Source organism: Elaeis guineensis, chromosome 15 (genome assembly GCF_000442705.2).
Source record: "Elaeis guineensis isolate ETL-2024a chromosome 15, EG11, whole genome shotgun sequence".
Lineage (NCBI taxonomy): Eukaryota > Viridiplantae > Streptophyta > Magnoliopsida > Arecales > Arecaceae > Elaeis > Elaeis guineensis.
Window position 1 is genome coordinate 42,936,003 of NC_026007.2, and position 14,075 is coordinate 42,950,077.

Genomic DNA, 14,075 nt, shown 5'->3' on the forward strand with positions numbered 1-14,075 from the left:
TGTTGTCTAGGTGAATGTCTTCTTTTTTGTATTTCTTGTCAATATGAAATAGTTAGTTTGGCGTGTTAGATTATTATGGCTTCTTGGGCACATAAAACAATTCACTTTATTACTGATGTTGTGGGAAAAAAAGATTGGATTCATCTTTTTGCAGGACAATACACATCTAGGGGCTTTAGTCAATTTATTTCCTAGATCTAAATAGTTTTTTTTTATTTATTCAACATCCAATATATACTTTCTAAATGTTGGGTATACAATTTGAAAATCTGATACACATTTGTTTAGAGTATTGTCTATCTTCATGCCATCCTTAGAGTTTGGGATAAAATTGTCCAGGATCTCTAAATACGTATCATTTTTGAAAAAACAAAAAAAAAAATGATCTGGTATTTTCTTGTAAAATCAATAATTAAGTGAATTTTGATGTAAAATTGATTTCTTGGCGTGTGGTTTCACTTCCACCTTGTATTCTGCGACAAATTTTCAGCTGCATGGAGTTTCAGTTGATATTCTGCTGTTATATTTGTTTATAGCTGCATTATACCTTTCTCTGTTCTTATAGTGTTGTCTACGCTACTGCTGCTTAAAATATTGCTGTTTTGGATCTATCTTTGCTCGGAGCTGGGACATCTGCCCCTGCAACTCCCAGCTTCGATGGTCCTTGCATCTTTCTGGCTCTAAAGAAAGGTTTAGGCCCATGATGCAAGACCAAAGTCATGAAGGCAAGATCGAGAGACGATGTTATGTGGACAAACTTTTGTGATCGGCTAAAGAGGAACCTAAAAAAAATTAAGGTTGTGCATATTCATAGCATGTGGACCAGGTTTCTTCTTCCTTTTTTTTTTTTTTGCCTCTGTTTTCTTTTTAAATTGGAGAGAGAAAGAGAGGCCTGTGCTTTCGGCTTTTCTCACGAGAAAAGCCAAAATATCAGGCTTTACTTTCTGAAAAAGAAAAAAAAAATGATCCATGATGAACGGCACCAAATGCCAGATGATTTTTTTAAATTTTATTCTTGTTTTAAGCGAAGGTTACGTCCTATAATCTACTATTAGCGATCATATATTCATTCCTGCGGACTTTATTCAGTATGTCATGTAAGGTTCACATCTTACTGTTGATCTGTTACAATGGCTGTATTATTTCTGGCAGGTAATGGCCATTATTTAATATTTGCACTACTGACCTGTATAAAAGAATATTTTGAAATTCATATCTTTATACCGGCTGAAATGAATATTTTTGTTTAGTCAAATTTTGAAAATATAAACTTTCATTGAGACTCCGCAGATCTGGATATTTGATGCCATTATTTTTTTGTTTTCGACCATTGTTTTCTGTTTAAACATTAAATAACAATCATTATAACTCATTATAACTATTATCAGTTTAATCTCCAAAATACAAAGTGAAAAGAAAAAAATCTCCCATGCAATGTTTGTTGGCCAATGGCTGATATAGCTGTTGTAATTGTTGATGGTATAGGGGTGAAAGTAGCATGGATAATATCTATTCGAATTTATTTTTATATCTAAATTTATATGAATATAAATATAAATTTTAAATTTTGATTAATATTTATATTTATATTTATATTTGTTAAAAAATAGATGACTATCTCATCTATTCGAATATCCAAATCTACTTGTAATCTTATATAGTTTTATATAATATTTATTAAATTTTAAAAAATATATAAAAATTATAAAAAAAATATTATTAATTTAATTTATGGTTTATTTAGTAATATCGTTGATTTTGTAATTATAAAATTTAGTTATTCAGTTTATATCTGTAATTATATCTATATTTTCAGTATTTGAATTGTATTTTTATTTTCAGTATTCGAATTATATCTGTATCTATTTAAATAAATATGAATATGAATTTTATATCTAAATAATATTCAGATCTATATTTATATTTATTAAATAAAATAAATATGAATATGGATATATATTATTCGATTCAGTTTCGATCTTATGATGACGATATCAACGGTGGCTTGTTATAAGTAGATGTTACTGGACCCTTGATTGTGAGGTTGGAAGAAAATAGTGTCAAGGGTTTCAAAATCTGGCTTACTACATAATGATTTGGCATGCTACATAATACTGTATTTTTATTTTATTTTATTTTTTTGGTAGAGACAATGCTGATCTATTTGATTAGAGGATGCAAACCCTTACGTATGCAGTGTTGGAAGGTCTCTCAATATATTGACATAATTAAAGAAGTACCGAAAGTTGAACTCGGATGCAGCTTACTTTTCAAAAGGTAGAACAGGCTTATATTCAATTTGGTACAGTTGAGAAAATTTTTATGCACCATGGGTAGTGTAGAAAATCTAATGTGGAGCGCACTATCTTATCTAATTGATCAATATGATCATCATTTTTCAACACACATTTAATGCCTATAGTTTTATTTTTTCATTTAAAATTTTGAATAACAAAAATGCTTCTGTTTTTTGAAAAAAATTATGACATCTTATGTTCATATTAGGACTTTCTCTACAATATTATGATATCCTGCATGCAGAAAGTCATAATTTGACACAGGATATGATAATATGTCACAAAATATCATAATTTTTTTGAAAAAATAAGAATATTTTCGTCGTTCAAAATATCCCTCTCATATTATGACATTCTGAGCCATATTATGACATCTTGCATACAGAAAATCATAGTTTGATACAAAATGTTATAATTTCCTGGATCATGTTATGATATCTTACATATAAGAAGTCATAATTTGATACAGGATGTCATAATATACCGACATAATTTTTTCAAAACAGAAGAGATATTTTCGTTATTCAAAATTTCAAATGAAAAAGTGGAACTATAGACATTAAATGTGCGTTCGAGAGTGGTGGCTACATAGATTAATCAGATAAGGTGGTGCACTCCACGTCGAATTTTCTACACCACCTGCGGTGCACAAAAAATTTTCTTGGTGCAATTTGATGGACCAGGGATTTTCCTCCCAATGTAGAAACAACAAAAGTTTAGTTATGAAATTCTTCCAAGTAGCTCTTATTGCTCCATGCCATATCGTCCGTCATTACTTAAAATCCAAACTTTTAGCTTCTTCACTTCAGAATGATCCTTCTACGATCCAGCAGCAGCTACTGGAGAATTCAATTCTGAGAGTCCATACAAAAATATCCTTCCCAACATACAAACTTAGAACGTAATATAAAATGTCAAACGTACAAAGCTAAACTACAAAGTGGCCTGTTACAACAGCTATATGATGGTAGGTTACTCTCATAGTTGGGCATATTAGCTGATTGGCTATACAGGTCTAATACCAATAATGTGCATGTCATTAGTCAACAATCAAGCAAGCTAAAAAGCTATCTTTATGAACTGTAGAAAACAAAGCTTTCATAATTCTATTCAACAACTCACATTAGAAATCAGCATGACGCTTGAAATGTTTGTTTATATTTTGTAAGCTGCTGGAGTTGGTTTGGATGCATATCATTAGGTGATCATGGTGTTTCTGAGGTTTAGGTCAAGAACCAGTTGAGTTCTAATTAGATTAGATGTCTACCAGTATCACCTACCCCATAGAAGGTAGCTTCAACTATACATCAAGTTTTTGTTGTCTTGTTGAGTCTATACATCTTGTTGAGCTTCTTGTTTGACTCAAATCCAAGTCAAGCAATGACTGGTTCAACATGGTTAATTTGGACATCTGTGGCATGTCAAGGAACTAATCTAGAAGATGCATGGTATGATGCTGTAAGTTGGGGTACACATGATTTTGGTTGGCTCAGGTAAGAATTAATTTGATCTCGATCGATTGCTAATTTGTAGAGTTGGAATTAAGCTGATCAAAATTGGAAAGGAGACAGACCAACTTGGGTGTTTTCATGTTACCCATTCTCAAACAGGCACCAGGAACTAGGGGGCTCCAGATTTGAGTATAAGTAACTACTTTTTTATATATAATATATATTTATGATGTGTGCAGTAGACTATGATCATACATTAAACATTAATTTTTTTATAACAAATTAAGAATTCCAAATTAATAGGTCATGGTAGTGAGGTTTCCAAGTGATTGACAGAGATGTAATCAAGTCAGAAGTTGAAATATACTATGTTACCATTGTTTATAGTTTGCAAGGTGGTTTGGTTTAGGTTAGAACGATTAATCTAGCACTCGGCTGATCAAAACAAGTTTTTTCAAACTATAACAAGTAGGAATTGATATATTCTTGAATCTGAAACAAATCAACCTAATGAGGCTAGCTGGTGCAATTCTTGGGTGGCTGTCCAGCAGATAGTATCTTGAGCCAATCATTAAAAATAGACATCTATAGTTATTGATACCTTCATTACAGGCTGTGATTCCAACCGTGTCTTTTGTTTTAGATGTTTTTGCATACTTCAAGGGGCTTTGATACATACGAGTGGTCATATTACTCTAGTATGAGAGCAGCCTATAAAATTTGAGTATAAAAGATCCCGTAGGGTCGGTGGGTATGTCTCGTTTCTCCAGAGTGCTCCATCATATAAGATATGATCTAATCTGCTATGCTATTCGCCTCCTGATAAACATATCGTACTAACATCGCTGCTAAAAGATAAAGAGCAATCTAGATATCATAATATAGCAAATAGGCCTCTAACTGCTTCATATTGTTTCGAATCTATTAATAACGGTGTCAGAATCTTCCTCGATGAAAAACCTCTTCATGTCTATAAAAATAATTAAATTGGCATAGATGCAAAATCTACATATGCATTTTGCGAATGACAAAAAAGTCCTTAAACGTGCCCACTTGTGCATGAAATTCCATGTCATTTTTATTGCATGTTGGCAAATTTCGCACCCTCATTGCATGTGCACATATAGTATTCTAGCTAATTTTGACCTCATTCCAATCAAGGAAAAGAACTACAAGTGTAACCAATTTGTTATAAGATTACAAACATATAATAATTGTCACGACGCATCATTTCATCATAACCAATAGGATTAACAAAAGGCATGTCTAGCTTTTGAAGGGAACGGAAACATTATCTACTACAAGGTTGGTTTCATTAATGATGCATATGATGCTATTGGATAGTCTATATGTCATTTTCCTTTGGGACAAATGACAAATATCTTCCCAATAATTTATTTCAACTAGGCAATATGAACCAAGTTTGAGCCAAAGGAAATGAGACGTATCTCAACTTGTGCTGCGTTGACATCTGGGATGTTCCTTCCCCCAAGGCCATGGTTTGTCTTTGGATCAATGGGTCCTATCAGCGTAGGTCAACCGACCTTATATCCTATATAACTTTGTATCCATGTTGATGTTGTCTCAACCTAACCTTTTTTATAATAGTGGGCAGAAACAGTTGCAGGGGTGGTATTTGTTTCTACCATAAACTCCAAAACCTATGTTCTTTGACATGATCACAAATATTTTTTTTGAATGATCCCTCATGAACCACCCCTAACATTAGGTGGACCAACGCAAGGAAGGATGAGTCTTGTTCATGTCCCACAGATTTGATCCCTTGTCACAACTCTGAGGCCCACCATGGTCTACTTGGATCCTCCCACAGGACAAGGGTTGAAAAGAGCTTACATCTTTGGGAACATATCTGGTTTTGGACATTGTTTCATTTAACAGTGTTATACCAACATAATATTTCTTTCGAGTCCAGCTTTGATTGGATCTCTTTGAAATAGAATTGTAAGTATTATAGTATTCGATCATTATGAATCATTACCATGGAAAAAAATAACTGCTAATAATAATATAATAGTAATTTTGCTCGACAAAATCAACTTCCCATTTTTCTATTAATAATGCCTATGCGTAGTTCCAAAATTTAGTTCATATTCTGAAGGACCAAAACATGACTGTTGTTCATAATATATAATACTAATAATAAATGGTTGCTATCTGCATGTTTAACATAGTGTGAGGCCTCCAAAAAGGTTATATGCTTGATGTATCACTAATTATTTAAATTATGACTTGGAACGAAACTTTGATTCATATTTTAGATTTGCTTAAAGAGATTCATATTTTAAAATTAACAATTTTGGTCTGGTGTGATTGCAGCAGCCTTACAAAAGGGTTGAGTTAGCTTATCCCATTGGTAGGTACAAGTTTAGACTATTGATATATTGTTAGGCTTACTTTGAGCTGCAACCAAGCATGTACATAACTAATTGACATGACGAGAATATTGAACTTGACTAAAGGTTCAGCTTTATTAAAATAATTTAAAATACGTGCCAAAACAAACTCCTGGATCCATTTGATGGTTTGTCATGCTGGTTTGATATCGATGTATACCAATCATATCATACTGTATTGATATCGAATCGGTATATAATATATGAGGCATATTGAACCAAATGAATTAATATCGTAATAAAATAATATCGATACAGAATCCAACATCAACCTAGCAAAACTTGATTCACCTTCTAACTTCATTGAAAACAATTTGAAATGTACACCAAATAAAATTACTTTGCTCACCGAAGGGCGACGAACTTCCCAAAAAATGTAGTTTCTTGTATAAAAGAAAAGGCATGGAGTTTATGACGCGCCTTTATTCTACCTTGGAGAATAAAATAATTCTCCATCAAAAAGAGAGAAGAGCAAAAAAGTATGACTAAATTAAGTGGGATTGATTTATAAAAGCCGGCATTGTTCCAGAGATGTTAAAAGTAGAGATGGAAAACAATGCCGCGCGTCATTTCCGGCGGGCTGCAAAAGCCGTTCACACCATATGAATAAGACGCGCATCTAACAAGGAGATAAAAAGCTACACTTGAAATATTAAGCATGGTTAGTTCTTCCCAAAAGAACAACGGCTTAATCTAATTATTTAAAGGCCATGCGTTTAATCTAGTCAAGATATATTATAGTTTTGAAATTATTTCATGTGGGGCATTGTTCGATGTCGCCATTACGTATGAATCAAGTTTGGGAACCTGGTTTGAATTAAAAATAATGCTTCATGATTACAAGACTAATCTTCACTTTTAATTATTGTTTTTTATTGGATAATCGCTTTACATGACTACATGTGAGATAATTAAAAGTGATATATTTCTAAACTCATCAAACAAACCCCCCACCCCACTCACACGAGGAGAACTGATATAACCTATTAAATTTCACAGAGGTATGACATGCAAGCATAATTTTTGGCAATAAATTTATATGGTGAAGCTAACACTAAACTGGATTGAAGACTCTAACGGCAAGCAAACCCAGCTAACCTGATAGGTACAAATAACTAATCATAAATCCAGACCGATCAAACCCAACTAACTCAATAGGTGCAAATAAATAATCATATGAATAAGCATAAACACAGACCGAACCCAGTGAGGCTATGGAAAAAGATCAACCCAAATCCCAGACAATTTGACCCATTAACTATTATTAACACCTTGGCAGCAAAAACTTTTCTTGGATACTTTTCTTCTCATCTATTATTATATGATTATTATTATTTTTTTAACATAAGCAAGAGGGTGCTCATGTTGATTTGGCACGAGCACAATCTAAAAGGTTAAGAAACAAAACATTATGCAAGTCTCAAGGGCAAATCTAACCCTGATACTAGATCTAGTCACTAGTATACTCAATCACATAGGAGACAAGACGACTTAGTCAACAATACTATTTGCCGCCCAAAAGACGTGTTAAATAGAGACGGTGGTGAAGTTGTGAAGGCAGATCCGAATGTTCTAAATGAGAGGATGAGCATCCAACTATGTCACATCACTCTGAATCCTATCTATTACAATGGCAGTCTCTCTCAATGATAATCCTTTCTACCTGTAGCTCCTATCGAACATGGACAATAGTAGCCCAAGCGGCATAGAGCTCAACTTCCAGGATGGAAGGTTCGAAGAGATATAATCCTTCTACCGCCAGCAATCTCGCGTTCGGTCTCCGGATAATTATTGAAAAATGACTGTATTGCAGCAAGACTTCAGTTGACAGTAGGCAAGGTCGATCGAAGATCAATCTGGAGAGTTACTAAGGATATAGTTGGTGTGGACCGCAAGTGAACCTACAAAAAAAGTCCTGAAATCGATGGGGTATCTTTCGATTTAGGATCTTTTGATGCTTAAGTCAGTCGGGACCTGGAGAACAAGTAGTAGAAATGAAGAAGTGAAAGTAAGAAATAGGAGTTTGAAAGTGGAAAGAAGTGGAGAGAATTCTGATTGCCTTCAGTGAGAAAATTTAATAGACTTTTATCTCTGTGAGTTATGACTTACCTTCCAGAGAGTATCCTATCCCCTTTTATATAGAGGGAACTCGCTTAGGCCTTAAGAAAAATTTGTTAAACCGTTGGAAATCTGTTTAGGCCGTTGGGAATCTATTTATGCCGTTGGAAATTTGTTTAAACCGTTAGTTTGTTGTAACAGAATGATCAGCTATGTAGAGATCGTGGGATGTTTGCTCATATGGTAATGAACTGAAATATAGCTGGAAGATAGTTATTGCTGAACTGGAGGATAGCTGCCAGATAACCGTCTATATTTTTTATGGTACATCGGTAACATGCCGATGTGGAATAGAAAAGATCAGCGATCGACTGAATTGAAGATCGTGCTTTTAGCACTAATAACCATATCTATTGAGCGCCAAAGTAATTCACTATAGATCGACTGAGACAAACATTATGTCTTTCAATAGCAGCTCTGGGTTAGGCCAATTCAAATGTTATCTTGAAGAGGCAGATCGATAATATGCCGATGTAATCTGAAAAAATATTTAGCTCAGATAACAATCTGTCGTCACGTGTCCAGATGGTGATAAAGTTGGATCACATACACCAACAGACTGTTTCTCTTCTATCTCATAAGACGATATATCTATATAGAGAGGCTAATAGTACGACTAATTGGATAGTGACATATGTGTCTAATTATATAAAAAAAAATTTTTAAATTTTTTTTATAAAATTTTATTTAGATTTTTTTAATATTTTATTTTTAATTTATATGGATGTATTTTTATTAAATTGATATAATAAATTTGATTTTGTTTAAAAAAATATTTTTCATGGATCAGTAAGGTTCACAGCTGGGGGCCAATCAATTAATTGGTGGATTCATCAGTTCATGGAAGTGATGGTGGGCCATCCTCCTCCTCATCGCATCTGGGATTCTGCTTTGGAACTTGCTAGGGTCGGGGGACTTGGGTGGTGGACCCGAGGCTAAAGATGATGCCTCCTTATCTTCATAAACATCATTTGAATTGATGACATATCTACGTATATGGTGGCTCCTTTCTTACACCCATAAACCCTCATATTTGTCCGACATCTTTCCAAATCAATCAAGGCTTCACCCACCCTTTTCTTTAACAAAAAGGTGGCCTTCAAATCGAGTGTGATGGTACTTGTTTTTTCTCCTTTTGAGCCTCTACAAGGCAGGCAAGGTCAAGTCATCTTAAAGACTATGCTGCCCTGAGAGAGAGATATACACATATAGGGTACGTGACACAATAGATGAGCTATGCTTCTCGGATACACTAGCAATTAAAGCACTATTAGGCATCATTAAGTGGGTGGCCAGAATGATTAAAAGAAGCAATAATAGCAATAGGCTCATAGGTAGCTCGCATGAATGCCATTTTTTTTTGGCTCTTATGGCAGTGATTCTTTGGCTTTTGGCACCAATGGATCAAGGCCAGACTATGATTGGAATCTTAGAAACTTTCAACGCGGGTTTTGAAGAAAGAAAAATATAAAAAGAAAAAATGATGCCTATACAACCATGGTTACTCTTTTAAAATGGACCTAACTAGATGAGTTGAACAACTCATTTGCTCATGTGATCACGTATTTGCTTTTAATTTTTCTTTGTTTTTAATTGAGACAAAGCATATATATATATATATATATATATATATAATTGATGTCATAGGATCTCATTCAAAAATTTTAATTTAAAAATATTATATAAATTTATTGATCCTATATAAATATTCAAGATTTACTTAATCTATAACCGATGTGAGACTAACGTATGTCCATAAAATCCAAAAGAACTAGTCCAAAGATATTACTTATTTAATCAATACTCTATGTAGAAATAAATAGTTTTTGACTAATATAAATTTAGCTCTAATACTATTTATAATAATCTAAGATCTTATTTAAAAAAAATTAATTAGAATGTATTGATAATATTAAAGAATCCACCTATATAGAGATTGAATCTCTATCTGTTATCAGATAAAAGATTAAATTCGAATTAAACTCTATCTTTTGTGAGATAAAGTTTAAGTTTGAATTTTGAGCTTACTTCAACTAGTAGATAGTTATCCCAACTCTATAAATAGATACTCTCTCATTTATTAAGGGAACACACAGAACTCTTCCAATAACAAAAAGTCTTTTTTCAGCTCTCTTCAAGGCAGACAAAGTATGTGGAAAGGTTGTAGCAATAAGCTAGTTCAGATTTGCAGATTTGAACTTCTTTTCGTGGATATATCTATAAAAGATAACCATAACCATATATCTTCAACTGTATTTATGTGTAATCTATATGATTCACATATCATATTCATATATAAATATTTAACAGAATATATTATTTAAAATTTATTGATTATGTATAAAATATCTAAGATTTATCCGATCCATAATATTAATTAGGGACTGAATACACACCTCAAAGCTGACTGTCCTGCTTAAAATTTATTAAGTTGCATGTCATAGCTGTGGGCATTGGCTTGCCTTTTGTTCAACGTAACCAAGGATGGAGCAATCTTTTACCTGCGGCAAACGGTGCTTATACTCCTTAGTATTATTTTATTATTTGGTTATAGGTGTCGCCAAATGTCAGTTCTTGTACCAAACAATGGTTAGCTCCCGTGTGATACGAGCAAACTGGGCATTGGGAACTCAAGAAGATGGACAGATGTTCAGACATATTATTTATATGGGCAAAAATATACTAGAGCGTCAGTGGCACAATCATAATACATCATTATTTTTTTTCTTTTTTATAACCCTTTCAACTCTAGAGATCTATTAGTTCACTCCTATCATAATTTACAATATCTAGGCACTGGGCCTAGCTCATTTTAGTCATTGAGCTGTACACCAATATCAACCAGAAGTTGCCATGAGCCTTAACCCTCCACTAGGCTTGGCTTGGGCTAATCCGTTGTGTGGCAGGTAGCGGAAGAAGAGGAAGGCAAGTGTTTAAACAAACTTATAATTGGAGAAATCTCAGCTCCACTCACCTGAGTGTTTTGTTTATATAAGAATTGTCATGATAGGATTGCTACATGGTTCCGAGTCAATCACTAGCAAAATAAACATCCTTCTCCATGTGACTGTGTTTTATGGGGCCATAAAGATTGAATCAGCAGTCATGGATGCAGCATGGCGTTATCGCAAATGGAATGGATAGATTAGTGGGCATCATCCCCAAATCACAGAGCAAACATTGTAATAATTGAAGTTCAGCAGCTGTGGTTGCAACTATACAATATTTAGCTTCACAACTAGACTATTAAATTGTATGTTGCCTCTCTGTTGACCATGAAATAAGATTGGAGCATGCGCTCACGCACACATGCATAATTTCTTTATGAAGATATTTATATAATTTTTCATATTTAGGAGGATATATATGTAAAAAAAAAAATTGATATTTTTTCAATTATACCTATGTTGGCTAACATCTTGAAATATTTGAGTCATTTTTTTTTTCCCCCTAGCATCCCTCAGTGGCTATATTAAAAGAAAGATATTATCTTGCTTTCATATGCACTCACTAAAGCTGGTAAGAGTTTTAAATTTAGAAACATTGTAGAAGTGGCGAATAGCTTTTATAAAATAGTAGACTAATTCTTTACATACTTTCTTAACTTATATCACTATGCCTTTTTCCAACCATTTGAAACCGGCTTAATTTGTAGATTCTATCGAGCTGACCCTATTGTTGACATACAATAGAAGAACAAGGTGATTTATTGCAGTTCCTGTGTTAGTCAGATTGTAGACATCATAATTTGATCTTTTAGTGTCGATATAGTCTAGCTTGGAAGACAAAAGAACTGAACTACATAGATACTATAAGATCTATTGATCCAAAGAATTGATTTTGATGATTACAAAAATTTGAGAATGATATTAATGATTATATATTTTGAAAAGGTTAAATTTTATTTTCCAAAAAGCTTATTGCATTTAAGTATGTAAAGAAGCATTGGGAAATCAATTTCAAAGGTTGGAGATGCATACAAATCATTTTAGAATTTTTAAATTACGAAGAGCCGACTCCAGCCCCTAGAGAAGTTGACCCAAGATGACCATAGACTAAAATAGAGTCTCATTTCAATAGCTTGGTCAAGAGTTAACCCTAATCCTAAAGGTATCAACCCTGGCATCTTGGAAGCTGACTTCTACATGTAGGAGTTGATCGGCACCTAAGTAAGAGTCAACTCCAAACTCATAGAAATTGACACCAAAACTATCATATAGTGGAAATAGAAAACACAATTTCTATAGTATTTTGGGAGTTGATCTAATCCAGATGTGGATTTCAGATGATCAGGCATCAAACATAGAATAGCCATAAGGTGGCAACAAAAGATCTAGTTTCTATGATATTTCAAGAATCGGCTCTACTTAAAGAGAAGTCAACCCTAAATGCCAAGGAGCCGACTACAGGGAATCAATAGTTGACTCCTCTAAATTTAATAGACTGCAATGGCTTATTTTTTAGTGTATATAATATATTAAATAGAATTTTATGATCTACTAAAGCTCTCCAATGGTCAAGAAAGCCTCCAAAGCCTCTTCACTTGATATAAAAGCTTCAAGAATTAAAATAGAATAAGTTCTTCTGGGTGCATATTAGTGTATATTATTTATTAAAAGAGAACAAGCTCTTCTTGAGCATTCAATTGAGATTCTAAGTGGGAAAGAGCTTCATCAGCGTATTTCTCACTTCTTTTTTCATTCAAATTGAGCTAAAAAATATGAACCTTGCTCAAGATATGAAGTACTCTGTTTGTTATTCATTCCTTCTTTAAATTATTTATTTTAGTGATAAGTTTCAAGTATTACATTGAAACTTTAGGAAAGGCTCAACTGTGCCTTCATACTTGTTGTTGCACAAGCTTGGGGTATTGTAGATTGATGGAAAATCAACAGATCTTGTAATTATAGGATACAATTAGTGGATTGCAATTCTCAAGGAGATTCTCTTGGAAAGATGATATAGGAGTTGAGTTTGGCTTCAATCCTCTATAAAATCCTAATGTTTGCTATGTTTGTACTTATCACCTTATTTATTTAGGCTCTTTTTGTTAATATTAGCATACATATCTATCAATTTCAATCTTGCATTAGCATATTTGTGGTTATAATGTCCTACACCTCATTTAATTACAACATAATTTTATTTCCACTGGACTTCCTGTTTAAGATTTTGAAAAGGATCCAATTCATGCTTCTTCTTGGATTGCATTTTTGAGCAACAAGATTGGATTGTGATGTCAACAATTTAATAAATATAAGAACCCTAATGAAATACCTTGTTCTTTTGTTGTGAGTCAACAAAAGAGTTGGCTTGGTAGAGTACATGCAGTTTAAATTCCATAGCAACGTAAATAGTAAGAGCATATACTATAGATACTTTATTTTGTACCTTAACCAGCTATTAATTGGCATCTCAAAATTAATGGTTGGCAGAAGAGTTCACCAACTAAAGTGAGGCATTCTATGTATCTACAAACATATGCTAAAAAGATTACGGTTCTATATCCAAGATGCTATATATTATAGCACTCTATCCGATTTTAAGTCCATATTAGAAAAATGGAGGTTTAATATTGGATAGATAAATGACATAAAAAAATAAACATCTTCTATTAGGAGCTTTGAATAATATTAGATATGGTTCTTAATAGAAATATCGAGCAAACAAGAATCTATAAAACCTATCTCAAATAGTGGGAAAAAGGCTTAGAAGTCAAGATATCCGTTATTTTGGGAAGGCTATTCCCCACTTTTGCAAGTTTCGAAACTCTTTTCAACCTCAATAGGTGGATG